This window comes from Myodes glareolus, chromosome 13, assembly GCF_982192425.1.
Source record: "Myodes glareolus chromosome 13, mMyoGla1.1, whole genome shotgun sequence".
In the NCBI taxonomy this organism is placed as follows: domain Eukaryota; kingdom Metazoa; phylum Chordata; class Mammalia; order Rodentia; family Cricetidae; genus Myodes; species Myodes glareolus.
Window position 1 is genome coordinate 23,018,214 of NC_142038.1, and position 20,004 is coordinate 23,038,217.

Genomic DNA, 20,004 nt, shown 5'->3' on the forward strand with positions numbered 1-20,004 from the left:
CACCTTGAGTTGCTGAGCTCTGGCTCAGTTCTGTCACCCTCCTCAGAGACAAATAGCAATGAAAACAGATGCTTCTGGTTTCGATTTTTAAATCAGGTCTGTCCAATTAAAATGGATGCCAGCCACACGTATGTAATCTTTTGATAAGGACATTAACAACTTATAACTATGAACATCAGGTGATCCCAGAACATCTTCATTATTCTCCAAAGGATACAAACTCCTAATAAGTATGGGTTAGAATTGGAGGTTAGGCCCTGTGCTTGGCAAAACTCTAATTATTTCCTGTGGCTGCAGATTTTCTTATCTGGGACATCTCATATAAAATAGAATCATACTTGGTGTAACTTTGTGAGCATGGTTTCTTTCACTTGGTGCAGTATTTCCAAGGGTCAGCCATGTGAAAATATTGGCTGTATTCTTTTTCTAGCCGAATACGGAGTCCATGGATTGGATGTGTCTCTTAGCCACCAGGAGCTGGGCATTTGAATCCCCTCCACTTAGTGGCTGATTCTGCATAAGCATTCACGCTTTAGTTTTAGGGTAGACACATTTTCAGTTCTTTGGGGCAGATATCTTGGATTTGAACCATTGGGTAACTCTACATAGCATTTGAGAAACTATTATGCTTATTTTCAAGTGAGCTATACCTTTTTTCATATTCCCATTGAGAATATAATTGAGACTAATGCAAATGCAATTTTATATATTTTGAAGGCACTTTTATATGACAAAGACATAGTGAAATAAACTTTAATAATATTTTTGAACTCAATATAATCCTATTATTTTAATGTGTAATCTATGTAAAAAGTGTTAATGAGGTATTTTGCATCTTTATGAGTTGTCAGAACGTGGCATTTATTTTATACCTGTAGCCTGCCTTAATTGGATGATAGCTATTCAGTTGGAAACACTTGATCTGTATCTAGCAGTTACACAACTACCAGTTGAAAGTATAAATTTGTATATCCAAAATATTACAAATCTACTTCAAATTTTTCCAAGCTGAATCACATATACTAGTGTTTTATGTATGCATTAATTAAATTTATATATATGGTAATTAAAATAAAATTGAATAAGTTTTCAACTCAGTTTCTTTGTTGTGTAGGCACATTTCAAATGCTTGCTAACTACACCTGGCCAGAGGCTGCTGGATCACACGGCCCAGCTTCATGTTATTTCTGTTATTGTGATTTTTTTTGTTTGTTTGTTTTAATTTCTGTTTTTGAGACAAGTTCTCTGTAGCTCTGGATGGCGTGGAACTTACTATTTGGACCAGGGGTTCTCAACCTGTGGATAGTGACCCCTTTGGGGTTGAATGGCCCTTTCACAGGGGTTGTCCAAGATTATTGGAAAACATGGTTATTTACATTACATAACAGAAGCAAAGTTACAGTTATGAGTTATCAACAAAAGTTTTATGGTTGGGGATCACCACAGCATGAGGAACTGTACTAAAGGGCTGTGTCATTAGGAAGGCTGAGAACCACTAATTTAGACCAAGATCAAGCTGGCCTTGAACTCCTAGCGATCTCCCTGCTGTCTCTGACTCCTGGGAGTGGCGGCACCAAAGGCATGCTTCATCGCGCCCAGATGATACTGTGAGTTGTAAGAATGATACAGCGCTTCAGGTCCCAGCCTTGGTTTTATTTTCTCTGCTGCAGCTGATCTCTCCCTCCCCTTTAAAAGCAGACTTTATTTTCTTAGAGTAGCTTTAGTTTAAAAGCAAAACTGAGTAGAAGGCATGAAACCTCCCCAGCAGTTCTTGCTCTCTCCCCACCTCCATCCTAGGCTAGGCTCCCCTGTCCCTGTCCGTCTGGCCAGTGAAGCCACAGGACACATCTCAGCCACCCAGGGGTCACAGTTCTGCATGGGGCTCACTCACTCTTGATGTCATTTACCCTATGGGTTTAGCAAGGGTGGACGTACCATGTAGCCAGCATTATGATTCCAAACAAACAAATAAAATTAAAAACGAAACAACAACAAAACACTTTTTATCACTTGGCATGTTAAAAAAAACATGCCAAGTGTTCCAAAGGAAAGAAAGGATTCCTATATGCTGTGCGTTCCTAACCATGGCCTGCTGGTTCTGTGCAAGTGTCAAACAGTGTCACTTGTCACCAAAGTGTCTTTGGTCACTTATTCCTCTGCTCTTGTAGCCCTTATTTGTAACCACCAGCATGGGCTAAGGTGGCCCTTGCTGCCAAGGCTTAGGCGTTCCAGATGGCATCCTGGCAGCCCTGTAGCTTGTTGGACAGGCTACTCTGTGTCTCTTATATCATTTGAAAAAACAACATGCCACCCTGCCCTGGGGCTGTCTATCAGGTTACCAGCAAGCTACAGGACAAAGGAGGACACATTCCCGTCTACTTTGAGGGCACAGGTTATTGGCCTTGGGATGTCAGAGGTGGAAGAGAAGGAGAGAAAAGGGCTTAGGGTTGGGGATAACTTTTTATTCTGAGTTTTTTTTTTAACATGCCAAGTGATAAAAAGTGTTTTGTTGTTGTTTCGTTTTTAATTTTATTTGTTTGTTTGTTTGTTGAGACAGGGTTTCCCTGTGATCTCTGGCTGTCCTGGAACTCACTCTGTACACGGGACTCGAGCTCAGGGATCCATCTCCTTGCCCCCCTCCCCCAGCTCTGTTTTGCAGAGGTGAAGGGCAGCTGCACTGTGGCCCTCCCTCCCTCCTTCACCAGGGGCAGGGATCTGCAGTTTCTGGGCATCATGCAGGAGACTACCTTTTCTCTCCAGGGGCATGTCACCATGCAGCTTCTGCCTCAGCAGGTCTGGGGAGGCCTGGGGTGTGATTCTAGCAAGCTCCCAGGGATTTCCAGTGACTCGGCTTTGAGTAACAAGGGCTTAGGGCTTTCCCCAGAAAGTATTTAGCCTGTCCTTCCTCCCCCAGCCCCCAGTTTCCAGTTGCCCAATCACTAATCAGAGCTGAAATATGCACTGGGGACTCTGTTAAGCCCTCTGTTGGGGTTAGCTCATTGCATTATCTCAACTGCCCCATGAGATAAACCCTGTTCTTATCCAGGCTCTGTGATTTGAACCACTCCTTCCTAGTCTCCCACTGACTTAAATAGCATCCCCGATTCCATTTGAGGTCTGACACCCTTGACTCTCTTTGGAGCTAAAACTCATCAATTTGGTCCTCTCTCATGAAGGCGACAATTTGGGTGGCGGGAGGAGAAGGGCACGTATTTGCCACTTTGTACCCCTTTTTTCTGTATCACACCATAAGGTGCTCATGCTGGGAGGGGAGGCAGGGATGTGGTGCTGTTTGCTTTTCCATTGCTGTGATGGTATCCCCACGGAAACCACCTCAGGAAGGAGAGGTTTATTTTGGTCTTTTGTTGAATAAGATTTCAGTGGAATGTGATGGAAAAGGTAAGGAGAAACCCAGGGGTGATTCATGGACCAGGAAGTAGAAAAGGGCCAGAATCAGGGGATGGGCTAAGCTTTCAAGGGCCTGTTCCTAGTGATCTGTTTCCACCAGCCAGGACCCATCTTACAAAAGATCCACAGGCCCCCAAAATAGTGCCATCTGCTGAAAAACACTTTCAAAACACAAGCCTGTCAGGACATTTCAGCTTCACAGCCCTAATTACTCATTTGAGTGAATTTGACTAGTTTCAAAAAAATAGTAACAAAACGAACAGCAACAACTACAACAAAAAAACCAAGCCTACAATCCTCATAGTTAGAGCTGTAAATCCAATGACTGGATCCATTCCCAAGGCAAGCACTCAGGGCGGGGTGATGAAAGAGGTCGTGGTGCTGGCCACATCCGTCACATGCTTGGGAATGTGCAAAACAAGGCCAGTCTACAATTCCCCATCAGGAGACAAATGTCACAAGAGACAATGCTTCCTGGTTGGAGAGGAGTTTCAGAGAGTAGGAGGCCTCTATAGTAACATTTAAATAAGTGGGTAACATTAGTAAAGAGCCTCATTTAAGGCCAAGTATGACAACTTCTTCCTCTGGGATAGCTTGCCGTGGGTCCGAATTGCACACTGCTCATCCTTGGTGATACTGAATATTAATAAGGAGCAGAAAAACCAGACAGGACGAGAGATGTTTGCATGTGAGCAGTGAGGGTGCTCAGATGCCATCTGCCGTCAGTCCTCAGTGCCATCTCCTCAATCTGTGCTGGCTGCTGTAATTGTAAAACCGTGAATTTGAACACACATTCTAAAACAGTAGTGGGTCATACTTCCAGATCCACACACTAAGTGGACCCAATTGCTAAGGAGAATGTATAAGAAGAAGCTTGGCCATAGACAGTGTTTACTGAACAGATAAGCGTCCAGTGGAATTAGCTGTATCTATAAAGAATGCTCATGTTAGAGTATTAAGAGGCTTAAGGGAAGGCAAGGGTCAGTTAATTGAATGTGATGTGCATAGAAATAATAATATTGGGAAGGTTGGGATAGAAACTGGTAGGGCCTTTATGATCTGAAGAATGGGAAGAAACCCAGTCAGCTGCTGAACAAGAGACACACGGCTCTGTCCAAATGCTTTTGGCCACCACCACGCAGCACCCATAGAAGCCACTATCCCCAAAGCTTCTCTTATCTCACACATGTACACAACAGCTCTATGGCCCTACCTTGCTCCTCTAGGTACAGTTAAATAATTAGCAAAGGCAATTCAGGCAGCTTTTGTAGCAAACCACACAGAAGTCCCTGGAAAAAACTTTGAGTGAAGCTTAGGTGTAAGTCGGCTGAAGGACCGTTCGAGCCACACACCCTCTGTAGATTCCAAAGAAAGTCACCCGAGTTTGTTATTGATCCTCATACCCACAGACTATGACAAGATGCATAAGCATTGTCCATGAGCTGTGGGTATGCTGAGGTCATTGATGGAAGGTGACCTTTGTCCTGGCCCATGTGTCTTTAGGGCTTCTGCCTCCTGCTCTTTCAGTGCTTCTCCAATCGGCTCCATATTTCAAGGCACCACGCAGCCGTGTCCTCAAAGGGCCGGACACAGCAAGCTCTGGGAAGCTGGGAGCTGAGACACCCCATCTTTATCATCTTCTGAGTTGTCAGGCCAGAGATTTCTCTGCTCCTCCTTCCTCCTGGGACAGTGATTTCTCTCTCCTTTCAAGTCTCTGGACAAAATGTGCCTTTTTTTTTTTAACCTCCGCTCATCCAACAGATACTTCTCGGCTGCTCAACAGCATTAGAACTGGCTGTATTGCTAGGGGTGCAACAGTAAGCAAGGCCAAGTCCAACCATGGGGGAGAGAGGGAGACCTTGAGGACACAGGCATGTCCTGCGGCAGCAGTTCATGATGTCCCCTGCGGAGGCTGACAAAGCAGGAAAGGAGGCGGTGAGGGACGTTCCTTCGGAAAAACTGCTGCAGATCTCCTTCCTAGCATCATTTGGTTGCTAGCAGTGCTTGGTGCTCCATGGCTCCTAGGTCATCATTGCATCTGCGTCCATCCTTACATGGCCTTCTTCCTCCTGTAAACCTGTGAATGGGCTCAGATTACTTTCTCCTTATGACACCAGTCATTGGGTTAGGGACCAGTCTACTCCAGCATGACCTTACCTTCGCTTGATTACATCTGCAAACTTTGTTTCCAAGTCAGGTCATGCTCCCTTTAGGTCCTAGCGGTTAGAACTTGGCTGTATCTTTTGGGGACGGCAGTTCAGCCCTGCCTCCATCTCTCCAGCTACAAGCTGCACTTGGGTTCATCTTTTCTGCCATTGTCATAGCTTTCCTTTCGATCATTCTTGTCAGAGAACAAGTGCTGAGCCTAAGTCTCGGCCACTTCCCCTAGATAGAACGTAAGTTCCAAGAACATCGATTTTCATGGCAATGTTTAATATGCTTAATATTGGCAGTCGACTTAACAGGCTCTACAACGCCCAGGAGGCAAGCCTCTGGGCACACCTGGTGGGTACGATTTGATTAGGTTTGCTTCTGAGCCTGTCTGGGAAGGAGTCTCTGGATGAGTCTGAGGTGGAAATGCCACTCTGAAGGAGGGCGGTGTCATCCCCTAGGCTCAGCCCTATAAATGAAAACAAGAAGAGGCTAGCTGAGTGCAAACATTTATCGCTGCCTTCTTCCTAACTCTGGATGCAATATGACCAGATGCTTCAACCTCCTGCATGACTTTCAAACCACAATGAACTGCATCCCCAAACTGTGTGGCCAGAATAAGCCCTTCCTCCTTAGGCCGCCTTTGCTGAGGGTTTTGTTGCAGCAACCAGAAAAGTAGCTGATACACTCCAGCCATGCCTGGAGCACACAGAGCTTCCAACGCCTTTTTGAGAAATAAAGGAGTTGATTTAAATGCGTAGTCAGGAGATTAACCTGCTCTGCATCGCCCCCTACACACGCAACCATTTTCCCAGAACTAGGATGAATTTTCCCCATCCCATCTCATTTCCATCCCGGTGAAGCCCTCACTCTATTGTACACTCAAATGCTTCCTCAGCCGGGATGCTATTCCGTGAGTTACCTGGAGACAGACTCTGAATCTGATTCATCGCTGAAGGTCCAAACAAACACAGGGCTTACCCTATCAGTTGGCTTGAGCTCAATCTAGTCAGAGTCAAGACAGAAACATGAAAAGCCGTGTTCCCACCCCCTCCAATCCACTGCTGCCACCACATCTGTCGAGCTGGGGAAGGGAGTAAGAGTTGGGGTAGGAGGTAAAATTGCAAATTCTGTAAGTTCCCTTTTCTGCTGATGTTTGAAATTTTATCTTTCTGAGTCAGCACAGGTATTTTGATACTGTCTTCAGATCTGGGGCTTTTGGGCCTTTTTTTTTTTTTTTTAAGTGATGGTTTAAAAACAAGTGCTTTCACATTTGCCATTCTGTACATGGGGTTGAACCGGAAAATAAGCACCATAAGAACCACTTAGCTATTCATCTTTTTGATTCCTACTTTGGGGTTGAAATCAGAGGACAAAGTGGAGGACTCTCTGTCTCCCTTGGCAGCTGGGAAGCATTCAGCATGGCACAGGCATAGGGAGCTCTTTACAAGAACCTCAGAAGTGCCCGGTGCTGATTCCAGGCTCAGGAAGGCTGTGCTACTGGCAAGGATGGTGACAAAGGGTAGATTCTTGGCTGATTGGATTCTACTTCCAAGACAGTCTTTGCTGTCTAGAGACCCAGGTCTCACCTCTAGAGGAGAGCAGCTGTAGAATATCATTCTAGACTTTTCTCAAGTTCATGACGCCCAATGAAGTGGCAAAGCTTCGCTGCAGGGTAGGGATGGATAAATGGATATGGGGTAGGATGTGGTTGGGTCGGCTAGCTCCGAATAGAATGGTAATGGGTTGAAGTGTCTGCTCTAAGTGTATGTTTACCTAAAATCTTAAAAGGAGACTCTATTTACCAAGAAGGTCTTCATAGGTATGACTAGTCAAGATGAGGTCAGACTGGGTTAGAGTGTGACGGAACTATATCTTTTCAAGAAGAGAAGAAACAGAGAAAATGTGAAGACAGAGGTGGGGTTTGGAGCATTGCATCTACAAGTCAGGGAACTAGAGGATTGTGGGAGTTATAAGAGGCCAGAGGAGGCAAGGAGAATCTTGACTTAGTATCTGCAGAGGGAGCACAGCCCTGGGGATGATGAGGTTCTAGACTTGCCAAGAACAGAGAGAATAATGCATGTTCCAGAACAGAGAGAATAATGCATGTTTTTTAGAGTCACCACGCTGTGGTCATGTGTTACTGGAGCTTTAGGGGAGCTATATAGTTGCTAAGGGTGTAATGAGGTCATGATTAGATCCCCCCTCCCCAGTTTCACCTCTAGAACCTTCTTCTAACACAGCTCAGGACACTAAGGTCACTGTGGGAAGAGGTGGGATGGCGATTGGAGGAAAAAACAATAATGAGGCTGTGCTGAGGGCAGCAAACAGGCCAAAAACTGGATTTGGGGCTTTGTTAAGCAGGACAATAGTCTCTCCAGTTGGGCTCTGGTACTATGCAGTTTTCTAATTTGCTTCCTTTCTTTTCTTCTTTCTTTTCTTCTTTCTTTCTTTCTTTCTTTCTTTCTTTTTCCTTTCTTCCTTCCTTCCTTCTATCCTTCTTTCCTTTCTTTTCTTTTCTTTTCTTTTCTTTTTTTGAGGGGCCTCTGGGTCTTGACTTTCTTTTTCTTGGTCTCGGAATCATTAGCTCAGACTAAGGGATGCTGTGAGGACAGGAGAGTTGCCCCTACTTCCTTTTTGAGATGCAGGAGCTAGTGGCCACATGTCTCCCTACTCATGGAGGGATAGCAGAGGACTATTATGTAGAAGGCTAAAAGTCATCCCCACGGGTGTCTGAGATAGTAGATCAGAAGCAGGCTTAATTAGAGGGAAGTTTTGTTATTTTCATGCATTCCATAAATCCCTGCATGTGATTGGGAACCCATGAGGGAGGCAAGATTGGTTCCAGAGATAAAATCAAGGGAGCACCTATATGCATGCCTCTGAGAAATGGAGTGTGAGGGTGTTCAAGTTATCACACGCAAGCAGCACTTCACTTCGATTTTTGCTCAAGGCATCTAGGTGCTTTTTCTTTCGTCTTTGTTCCAAAGTCTTTCCCCACCTACCAGCTTCCCAGAAACTTCTTTGTGAATCATTATCTGTCTTTTCCTCCACAGAGGGGCGGCTTGTTTGGATGGGTCGGCGTAAAAGGGCCTCTAGTGTTACCCCTTCTCAGGTCCTCTCTGGGGATGTAGCTCAGCAGTGCTTAGGTAGCATGCACAAGGCCCTGGGTAAATCTCTAACACTGAAAAAACCAGATGTGATGGCGTCTGCCTGCGATCCCAGCATTCAGAAAGTGGTGGCAGGTTGGTGAGAAGCTCAAGGCCGTCCTTGGCTACACATCGAGTGTGAGGCAAACCTAGTATACATGAACCCTGCTTAAACAAACACACACATGTGTAAGGGTTTTAACCCTAACTCTTCAACTGCACCTTGTAACGCTGCAAATCCATTCACATCTTGATACCAAGGTACCCATCCTCAGTATATGAAGCCAAAGTGATGTCGCTGCTCTGATGTCTTCTTGGTGCTATAACGCCGGAAACCTTGACTGTTGCTGATGCTTCACAATACAAAAAGAGCAGCACAAAATGTCCCTGGCTCTCTACCCAAAGGAAAGAGCACAAGGCTTCAACTTAGGCCTCTAAGAACCAGAAAAACCCACCACTAAATTAGCGGCGATGAAGAAATCTGGTTCCACAGAAGATCCACATTAATCAAGACATTAATCAATCCAGGGGGATTTTCTTTTTCCCAAGAAGGAGATCAGTGTCTCAACAGGGATTCAAGAGGATGGAAGAACAGAGTGTGAATGAGTGAGTGAACAAGCAAAGGGGAAAAAAAACAAGCCTTCCTCCTTCTATCAGCAAAGAGACACTAGACCAAGACCAGACTGAATGGTTGATCACCCATCTGGAACCATTCTCCAGAACCCACCATGTGTCCTGCACCAAATTCTGTCCTCCATCCCCAGGGTTTCAGTGTCTCCATGTCTTCTGGATAAAGCTACCTCAGAATCTCACAGGCTCATCTTCGCCTATTCAGGAACTGCACGTTCTGTGACTGGCTTACCTTAGGAGACATGGCCTGTTTGTCAGAAAACCACACAGGAGGGCCTCTGACTCTCCTGTTGACCTAATGAAGGAGGCATCCAGATTGAATCAAGCCCAAGCCTGCATCCTCTTCTCACGAGGCAGGCAACCTATCTAATATTTGTGTTTGTACTCAGATTTTCCAAGTGCTGCGTGGCATCTGTAGTGTACACTTTGAAGCCCACGCTGAGCCGGCAAAACACACACATAGTAACTGTGACAACTGTTTCCTGTTTCTGAAGTTTACAAGAATTTGCTCTGTACGAGGTATTATTGTCAGTGTAGTACGGTAATTGTCACTACCTTGGTTTTGATTTTGCTCAGGCTCTAGAAACTGTAAAGAGCTCTTGATTTGGAAACATTCTCCTAGAACCTAAGTTAGATTTAGTTTTTCCACTTGTTATCCAGTATCATATCTGCAATGAAGTTTCGACCTGTGGGAAGTAAACACTACTATACTACTCACCCAGGCTGGTAGCCTACAGCTTGGATTTGTTCTGAGCCCTTTGTCCCTTTAGAAGGGGACCTGTGGACCAAGGAGGTCTGATGCCCTCTGAGATAGCATGTGGCCATCTTATTAAAGACAAAATTTCTGACAAGCCATGACTTCCCTGAGCTTTCAAAGCAGTCTGTACCTCACAAAAAGGAAACAAAACTGGGGTCCATTGGCCATTGGTCTTCCATTCTGTGACTGTGGTAGTTTTTACTGGCCCTGGACCTGCAGCCTCCAGAACACAGGAGGGCCAGCATTAAGACCATCTGCCTAAAGAGATTAGCGATGAGCCGAGGCTGTGGATGCACACAGGAAGGAGAAGCAGAGGTAAAAGGCAGATCTAGAGATCATGAGGTACATGCCTGGTGCTCACCCCTGCTACGGCCTCAAAGCTTTCCCGGGTACAGCTCTGGGCCCCAGTCACTCATTCTTGGATGTGTACCATGTTGCATCCCTTAGAGTTGCAGAAAGAGATTAGGTCTAGAAGCAAAAAGAAAAGCTCTAGTTCATTTTGTTGTCTGCCTACCAGCAGGGCACAAGACACCAAAACTGCTGTCACCAAGAGGAAAAATAGACTCAGAGATCATGTGGTTCTTTCCATGTGCCAGCGGGTCCGGGACAAAACAGGGGGTTCCGAGTTCTGAGCTCCAATCCTTTTTCCATTGCCCTGCGCTACTTTCCTTTCACCACCTCATCCAAGTCCTGTTCCTTTCCAGACATAAGGAAAACAGACCAAACCCAGATTCTGAGTATTCAGAAGCGTCGCGTGTAGTTGGCCCCATCGTCCTGCGTGTTTGCGTGTATCCCAATTATGCTTTGTGGAGCGCTTACCCTCTTGTCTTACAGTGAACTCCAAATGCAGGATAATCAAGAAAGGAAGACAATAGCTTTTCTTTCCTTTCATTTTCTGTTGCATGTATGTGTACATGTGTGTATGCATTTCGAATGTGTGTGGGCCCACATATGTGTGGAAGTGCATGCCCATGTGTAATCAAGTGTGGAGGCCAAAGGTCAGTGTCTTTCTCTGTCACTCCGCCATTTTATGTACTATTACAGAGTCTCTCACCAAACTGGCTAATAGCCAGCTTGACCATAAGATCCCTGTCTCCTCCTTCCGAGGATTATAGGCAAGGCTCTGTGCTCACTCGGCTTTTGTGTGGGTGATGGGGGATCCGAACTCTGATCCTCCCTCTTTGATGAAGCATTTTACTCCCCTGCGCAGCATGATACTTTATTGACTCACCCTAAATGAGATTGCTACTCCCTCTTCTTCTTCATCTTCTCTGTTGGGAAAGGTGTACACGTCTCCTGATGATACACAACCCAAGGCCCTCAGGTCCTACCTTTGTGTACCATTTTATCGACATCGCCTGGATTAAGGCATTTAGCAGAGAATCTTGCGTGTGTTGAGGGCTGCGTAGGGCTTAGTGATCAGCAGTACAAATAAGTGGTCCTGACGCCACTCACATATCATGGAAGAGGCACCCTTAATACAGAAAGCTGCTGCTTCGATTTCCAGTACCTCACGCCCACACCGCATTCACAGGCCAAGACTCCACTGCACATGCAGAATGCTACAATTCGAGGAAAGATATGCGAGCCCCATAAACCCCCTTCTCTCCCAACAGGACATCCAATTTTACAAACTCTATAACTTTCCCAAGAAGTCAAGACTGGACTAGTAAACACCATCTGTCTGGAGATTTGTCTCCTGGGGTAGAGGAGTGAAGAAAGGCCATGGAAGGGTTGGAGTTTTGGGGATCTGATTTCAAGACTAAGGGTTTTTGACAGCCTCACATAAGGTAGTGACCTCCACACCACTGTGTCCGACTTTAGCATTCAAAGTCTTTAAGTGAAGCCTCTTTCTGGGCAAACAGGCACTACCTAAAAATAAACCCAAGGTCTTGAAACATTTCGGTTTGCCTTTAAGCTTTCTTTGGCTTGAGACTGGGCTGTCTATTTTCAGTTTTGCAGCCCTATGTGGTATGGATTTGACCTATCGGATGACAAATGGTCTAATGACACTGGGCCAGTCGTGAGGCCATAGTAAGCTGGTCATGGTAGGGGAGCTGGGGGTAGTCTCAGTTAAAGATTCCTGGAACCACTGGAGAAATTGATGGTGTGTAGACAGCCCTGGAGGACACAGTGCCATTTGGACCTAATCCAGCTAAGGACAGAACATTAAAAGCACGCTAAGAGAAGAATAAAAAAAGGAGTTGAGGTAGGACATGGTAGGACACGCTGGTGCTTCTCAGTTTTGCCCGGATAAAGCAAGTGCCCTAGGGGCTTGGTTCTCCTGGCCATGGGTGGTGTATTTGGCTTCCAGAGCCCTGATGATCTGTCTTCTTCTCATATTTCTCCATTCCTCCTCCCTGACTCTACCTCAAGTTCACCTTGCCTTGGGCCCTTTTGATCCCTTGGCATCTCTACCAGGCCCTTGAGTTCTCTTCCTGAGAGCCACACCTCTTGCCCTTTGTGACTCTATCCCTCCAGTTAATCTCTACCAGGGGCTGCCTGGAGCCTCTGGAGGCCTATGGAGTGAATCTCACATGCAATTCATCCCTTAATAAAATATCGTCCTCACACCCGTCAGGAGGTTTTAGCTGTCAACAGACTAATAGCAACTTAGACATAAGGACCCTGTTTATTATAAGAAGTTCAGGAACAGAAGGTATCCATGTTGTTTCAGTCCATAAGACCCCCAGTTCTCTCTCTCTCTTCTTGTTCCACTTGCCTGTCATAGCTTTTCCTTCTGGTCACCCCAGGGTTTATATTATATTACAGCTGTGGTAATAGGCTTCATATTTGGTTAAGGAAAATGGAAGAAGAAACAAAGTTCCTGCCAGCATTTGTAACTGTTGCACTTTAGATGTGTCCCTCAAGAGTTCACGACTGGGAAAGCCAATCCTCAAATTCATTTGCTGCAGTATTTGGATGTGGGGGCCATTGTGAAGTCATTATAACTGATGAGGTCCCGAGACTGTAGAGAGCAGAAAGAGACGCTTGCTGTATCTTGATAGCGCGATGCCCTCTGCCATGTTAGGATACATGAGAAGTCTCTCCTTAGGTTCTGGGTAGATGCTGGTACCACACACTCTTGGCCTTCTCAGACTCCAGAACCAGAAGCCAAATAAGCTTCATAAATGACCAGTCCTAAGTACTTTTTATGGCCACAAAGGGCTAACATAATGCCTTATAGAAGGAAAGCAAAATTTACGCAGAAGTCCTTTGATGAGATTCTCTATATATCCGCTTAGACAGACTGACCTCTGGGTCCCATCAGGCAATGTAGGAGTCTTGGAGGGTATAGGGTCTTCCTGGTCTCCCTGGCTGGAAGTGGCAAGAGAGGAAGGGACTGAGGATATTGTGGTGTTAGTCAGCCCGTAGTTACCATGCCTGCCGCTGATGAGGACAGAAGATCCCTTCAAGCATACAGAGTGTGCAGGGACCTTCTCAGCATAGATACATACAGCCCAGCGGCACAAGCCATGCTTTTTGTACTGTAGGAATTGTCACTAGAGGAAGATGCGAGTTCAGGGCTCGGCCCCCTCCCCAGCCCCAAGCAGTGCTGTCCATTCGTTCTGCCATTAGCACAACTTGCCAAGAAACAATTTCTTTCCTTGCACATCCGTGCCTCTGGATTATAAGCTATTTGAGAGCAGGGATCTTACCTCACGCTTTCTGTTGTTAGGAACTCAAATTAGCAGCATGCCCTTTGCTGGAATCTGGGGCAGTGTTGTGAACGGTGGGGAATATGGCCTCTAGCATGTGCTGTGGACAAATAGGTGGCACTCGTCCCATAAGACCATGGTGGGTATACTCAGGATTTGGTTAAGGCAAACAAGAGAAAGCAATGTGTTTGGGAAGAGTTCCCAGTGGAAAGAGCTTTAAGTTTTCAAGCATAATTCTGCTTTCAAAGGGGACTGGAAGCGCTTCTAATTTTACTTTGCCATTTTTCTCTCCTCTTGTGGAGTCATCTGCTCGCCCCTTCAGTCGAGCTGCTTGTGCCCCTTCTGCATGCTAGACCCTGAGACTCGGGAATGACTAACAAGAGTTCCTGCTCTTACCCATGGAGAGGAAGACAAGTCTTATAGCCTTGCTTCATGTCAGAAGGACCGTGGTGGTGTCTAAGTGTCCCAGAACTCAGGAGTTCTGGGCTTATGTTAATGGGTGTTTCCAACCTTTGGTATTGTTTGGGCTTGTTCTAACTCTGCAATAAGAAAATCTGGGTTTAGCCAGGCATGGTGGGAATCACAACTCCTGGGAGGCAGAGGCAGGAGGATTAGGAATTTAAGAACCTCTCTGGTTATATAGCAAGTTCAAGGTCAGCCAGAGCTTCAAGAGACTCTGTATCAAGAAATCAAAAGAAAAGAGAGGAGAGGGAGAGGGGAGAGGGAGGGGAAAGGAGGAGAGGGAAGGAGAAAAAGAGAGGAGGGGAGTAGAGGGGAGGAGAACATGGAGAAGGGAGAGGAGGGAAGAGGAAGGGAAGGTGGGGAGAAGAGGAGGGGAGGGGAGGGTAGAAAAAGGAAAGCTGTCTTGGGGGCTGAAGATGAAGCAGTGCGAGGCTCTGGGTTTGATCCCTGTCAACGGGAGAAAAAGCAAAGCTGACTTGGTAAGGGTTCAGTATCCAGACAAACACGGCTTTAGGTCCTGGCTGCACCATTGACTCTGGGACCCTGAGGGAGGTTTCTGACCCCTGAGCATTGCTGAGCTCTTGTGTCCTCCCCAGCACTTCTCAGCTCCCACTGTGTCCTGCACTACATGGTTCATGGTCGTGGAAGTCAATCCATCTCCTTTTAAGGGAGCATAGCGTTAGGCTCTCTCAGCAGAGATGAGCGAGTTGAGGGAGAAGGGGATGTTCACTCCACAGGAGTGGCAGAGCTGATATGGGCGTGTATTCATCACCAAGTCTGTCCAGCTATGGGTCCCGTACCTGGTCCATCCACAACTGGCATTAGCCTAATGATGACCTTCCTGAGACCGGCTCTGTTTGGGATTTGGGGTCCTAAATGGTCCATCCTAAAGGCCTCATGCCTGCAACAAGACATGGCACCCTCAGGGGCCATACATAGCCACCAGAGACTGGTGCACACAGAGATGGCTCACTCTGAAGATTCCCCACCTGCCACTCACGGCCCACACGGTCTGAGGCTTCAGCCTCCATGCTCGTCAGGGCCTGGACTCCACCGCACACGCATGACACTTCATGTGATCTCTGGTCCCTGCCTGACCTTGGAAGAGTTGTTTGTTGCTCTCCCAGTGATTCCATTCCTGCTCTGGCCTGGCTAATCCAATGAACTCCTGTGCTACCTGGTGGTCTGACCATCTCCACCTAGGACCGGATCCCATGCATGCTTGTCCTCTGTCACTTCCTTCATGCTAGGATACCAGAGGGTTTCCCTCCATCTTCTAGTGTTCTTCCATCAAAGCTAAGAACCCTTTGCATCATAACTCCCTTGCAGGGCCCACTGTATGCTTCCATCTCCTGCTGGGAGTCAGGCTACCCACCTACCACTTAATAGAGGCAAGAGCATCTGTACTTCACGATTATTTTCAGAACAAGTGAGGAGGCCTTTGTAGAGCTCAGGGCTCTATTCACAAGGGCTGTTCCATTTCCTCTTTGCCTTATGTGCTTTTTTTTAATTTTTTTTTTACCCAGAACAAGGGAAACAAATGTCAGTGTCTTCTGGGTATTAGGCAACCTGCCAGGCACCTGACAGGATGGTGCTGACGTGCATGTGGCTGGCCTTAGAGGAAGACAGTGGGTCAGAGCGGCTAAAGTGGTTACCTGGGGGCTTGTGTAGCGTAGTGGATTAAGTGAGAGCTAATGCAGGCGGCTGGGCATCCTGTCTACAGATTATTACAGGAGCTTCCTCCTTCAGCTGTAAACACTCTCTTTTTGTTTTGTTTTGTTTCCACACACGATTTCTCTCTGTAATAGCCCCTGGCTGTCCTGGAACTCATGTTGTTGACCAGGCTGGCCTCGAGCTCACAGAGACCCACCTGCCTCTGCCTCCCAAGTGCTGGGATTAAAGGCGTGCACCACCACCGCCCAGCTAACCATAAACACTCTGTTTTCATCTAAATGAGAACAACTTTATTACATAACAGATCTCCCTCTCTAGCCCAGAGTTTTTGGTACCCCCGTCCACTCAATAACGGATGCAGCGAGCAGTAGATTTTCATTCACTGGGTTTCTTTCATAATGACAGCTAAGGAAGGTCTGACCCACCGAGAGGGTGTGAGCCTGTGGTTCCTCTCTGAGAGCTGGCCTCTGAATGAGACAGGCCCGTCTTTCTCTCGGAACTGATAACTCCACACCTTAGAAGAAACGGGGAGTGGACCATTAAGGCTCAACCCTCAGAAGAATCTCACAGGTTTCTGCCTTTCTTCCTAGCAGGGATTACAGGTCTTCACCACCAGCTCGGTACAGGTTGCCTATTTCTCTATCAGTGTGGTCATCAGCCATGAGTGGTGAAGAATCAATGGAGCACCTCACAGGATTTCACATCAGAGGTGTGGTCATCATACAGTTTGCGGCCTGGAGTTAACTTCTGACATCCCACGATTTTATGTGCTCACTAAGATTTCTCAGGTACTCAGAACATCTGGGTTCAGTAGCTGTCCATTGTGTGCTCGGCAGATGAAGAATTTATACAAAGACGTGCCACCTGCGGGCCAGAAGAAGGTGTTGGATCCCTTGGAACCTAAGTTACAGGTGGCTGTGAGCCACTTGATATGGCAGCCGGGAACAGAACCTGACTCCTCCGCAAGAGCCACAAGTGCTCTTAACTTCTTAACTGGTTCCCATCTCCCCAGCACCAAGATTAATTTTTATTTATGTCTCTCTCTCTCTCTCTCTCTCTCTCTCTCTCTCTCTCTCTCACCGTGTGTGTGTGTGTGTGTGTGTGTGTGTGTGTGTGTGTGTGTGTGTATGTACCCTATGTGTGTGAGACCCTGCAGAGGTCAGAAGAGCCATTAATTACCTGGAGCTGGAGTTACACCTGACATGGATGCTGGGAGCTGAACTTGGGTCCCCTGGAAGTGCGCTAAACCACTGAACTGTCCCCATCCCCAGTGGGGCTTTATTTCAAAGCCAGCTAGGGAAGGCAGGAGCACATTGCCTTAGCACTAGCTACCGTATGCCTCAAGTGTGCTGCAGCACAGGTGGGACTCAGAGCCACCTGAACTGGGACGTCCTTGTCGCGTTCTCTCAGGCATCAGCTCGTTTATGCGGTCCTGGGGCTTGAACCCCGACCCTCACCACCCTGTATCCCAGACTCTCTCTTTTACCTTTTGTTTTGAGCAGGATGAAGTTGCCCAGGACTGAACCTCACTATATAGCCTACACTGGTGTCGAACTTGTGACCTTTCTGTCTCAGTCTCTTTCGTAACATGGATTGCAGGCTTGTTCCACAAGGTCGGCTCCAGATATTCATTTCCTTTTAGAGTAAGCCTATTGCTCTGTATGTAGCAGTCGTCCAGGAAGGGGTAAGGATAGATGGTCGAAATGGAGTCCTTTGGAAGAAATTGCGTGATGTTGGGCAACTAATTCTTTTGTTTGGTTGTTTGTTTTTTTGTTTTTCAAGACAGGGTTTCTCTGTAGTTTTGGGAGAACTGTCCTGGAATTAGCTCTTGTAGACCAGGCTGGCCTTGAACTCACAGAGATCTGCCTGCCTCTGCGTCCCTGAGTGCTGGGATTAAAGGCGTGTGCCATGACTGCCCGGTGGGCAACTAATTATTTACACAGCAGCTATTCTAGAATGTCCATTGGTACTAAAGACTCTGTGATGATAGCAAGACCTTAAAATAAAGGACTGTTGTGGGTGGAGGGAGACACGGGAGGAACATAGAGTGGCACATGAGTGTGGGATATGTATGTATGGGGAACATGGGTGGAGGCCATGGAGGTCATGGAGGAGGGGTGAGCAGGGAGACGTGAATGAGAAGGGGCATGAGTTGCAGAGATCTGTGTGGGAAGGGACATGGGTGGCTAGGCACATGGGTCATGGGAGTTCAGGCAGAACAGAGGCCCAAGAGGAAGGTGTGGTGTTTTCACAGGGAGGTCTCTAAAGTTCTCCTTTTGGCCAGAAGCTGCCAAACTTTCTGTGCTTAATAACTTGGTAGTTTTGACCATAGATCTTTATAAAAAATTGAACCGAAAGAGCAGATGAAAAGAATACTCTCCGTATGTAGATACTCAGGCCCAGGGAGGAAACCGTCCCAGTGGGTCGGGGGACAAAGGTTGCCCATGGCTAGCTCACAGGCACCGTGTTTCATCTGTTTGGAAAATTTTGCACACTCCATCAAGGCCTCGCTCCTCACTTCCTCCAAACTACTTTTGCTATTTTCAATGTTCTATCTTAATCTGATGACTTTTAAAAAAGGATTTAGAGAAAGAGTAAATACATCCTTACGAATATCCTACCAGTGTGTGTGTACCATCACAACTGGCAGCTGCAGGAAGAGCTCTTTTCTTCAAAACACCGGTATTCGAATTTACGGTGTTTATGGTTAGAGCCTCTTGGCCTGCCTTTCTCCCTCTCTGAGATAGACTGGCATGTGGCCCAGGCTGGCCTCGAACTCTTCATATAGCAGAGAATGGCCTTGGAGACCTGACCCTCCTGACTCCGTCTACCGAATTCTGGGATTACAAGTGTTTACCATCCCACCTGACAAAAGTCTCCTTTACAGTAAGGCTGCCCCTAAGTTCAAAGCAAAACTCTTGCAGAGTTAGAGGTTTCGCAGGTGACCTTGAGCCACAGTAGCCCCCTTTGGTACATCTTTCATTCACCTATTCTTTCTTTCAACAAGCAGTCACTGAATGTCTGTTGTGTGCTTTCTACTCTGTGTGCCTTGAGCACACGTAGAATGGGCGCTCTCCAAAGACACGCCCTTGCCCGGACCGCTTCTTAGTACGTTGGAGGCACTCAGTGTCTATTGGTTGGATCAGTAAACAGTCTTAGTCCTTACGAAGCTCAATAATAAATTTCTCCTTATGCAGTTTTGCTTTCACGCCAATGAAATCCAAGTTCACTGGACACAAGAGAAGCTTAAAAGAAAACAAGAGAGAAATCACTGGTAGGCAGAGAGCACCCCGGGGGGGCTGGAGAAAAGGTGTGGTGAGCTTCGTCCCACTTCCCGCTGGCGGTAGGTGCAGGAATTAACCATGTGGTAGAAGACCTAGGCTCTGACGGAATCTGTAGAGATAAACCTCTGGATTGGAGCTTCCTGTGGGCTATGAACATTCCAGGTCCACCTTGTTGCAGGCTGGGAGAGTGACTGCCCTCTCTGTCTTCTACCCGTTGAAGTGGGGCTCCACAAAGCAAGAGTCCCTGGGGCGAAGATGGAGGGGCTCCCCAAGAATTACCTCTGCTCCTCTCGGCTGACCAAGGAGGTCAAAGGCTAAAAGTTTCATGGGACAAGAACATGGCCAAGAGTTTTCTTTCTCCTTAAATCAAGAATCACACATTATTCAGACAGTGCTGGGCTGGGCTCAGTGTTTAGACTGTAGGATTGCTCCCTTCCCCTCCCCCTCCCTAGCCCCCTTCTTCTTTATTTCCCCTTCCCTTTCTCCAAACAACTTACATAATCATCTTCTACTTCTGGAGAAGGTGGTTTCTTGCACCAGAGCTTCAATGAAAAGTTCAGACTTTTCAATCTGTTCTGGGTCAGACATGATTGGCAGTGCTGGTGGCCAATTGAATCTCCCTTACTCCACTGGAGGCGGGCTTCAGGGACAGGCCTGGCTCTACTCTGTTCCAGCTTTATTTTCTGAAGTTCTGGGGAAAGGGAAGGATTCTACACTTCAGGGATTTAGAAGAACAGGCTTTTCTCACCGCCTTCTCATGCATGCATGTACTTTTGGAATGGGAATCTCACTATGTTGCCCAGGTTGATCTTGAACTTCTAAGGTCAAGT

The 20,004-nt window shown here is 46.8% G+C and overlaps 1 protein-coding gene across 2 annotated transcripts in view; it reads left to right on the plus strand.

Annotated features, from left to right (window-relative positions):
* Positions 1-20,004, plus strand: part of Alpk2 (alpha kinase 2) — a 125,234-nt gene that overhangs the window by 64,504 nt on the left and 40,726 nt on the right. The gene's annotated exons all lie outside the window — the stretch shown is intronic.